Source organism: Gavialis gangeticus, unplaced genomic scaffold (assembly GCF_001723915.1).
Source record: "Gavialis gangeticus isolate Ggan-Ray unplaced genomic scaffold, GavGan_comp1, whole genome shotgun sequence".
NCBI lineage: Eukaryota > Metazoa > Chordata > Crocodylia > Gavialidae > Gavialis > Gavialis gangeticus.
The window spans coordinates 1860651-1861343 of NW_017729004.1; positions in this window are offsets into that span (position 1 = coordinate 1860651).

Here is a 693-nt window from a genome sequence, read left to right on the forward strand (position 1 = left end):
AGAAGTGGCTGCATTGTTGTGGCGGGCGGACGCGGCTTCTCCCGTATGAGCGAGCGCCTGTCTGACGACCGGTGGGAACAAAACGCAAACGCACGCTGTGCGGCAAAGGCCGGACAACGACGGTGACCTTTCCCGAGTGGTTTGAAGGCGACGGAGGAGCCGCGCTGCGTGGAAGTGAGGTATTGTCATCGCAGGCGCGCGGCGGGTCTCGGGGGAGCTCGGAGAGCCAGTTCCTTATTCTGCTCGGTCTCCCGGTGCCCGTCGCTGCGTGGGGTGAGGGGCCAGGCTTGGCATGGCCCGGGCAGGCCTGTCGAGGACGTCTAATATCCTGCTCCGTGCCCCCGTCTGGGGAAGAGAACAGCTCCCTTAAGCCGCGGCTGTGCTATAACGGGAGCAGCGCCCTGCACCGGGGGGAGCGGAGGGGTGGGGCCGGCCGGCGGGTGGCTCTCATCCCTGCTAATCCCGCAGGATTTCCCTGCCCCAGCATAACCGGCCAGGGGACCACACCGGGCCTGCTTGAGACGGCTTTGTCCTGCCCGGTCGCCTGCAGCCCCCCGAGTAGGTGGAGGGAGAGATGCCGTCAGGGGCCCTTGCTGTGTGTCCCTGGGCAACAACAGCGTGAGAGCTGCCACCACGGCGCTCGGCGCTGCACGTCCCCCGGCCGGAGACCCTGCGGTCTAAAGGGCTGCGGAC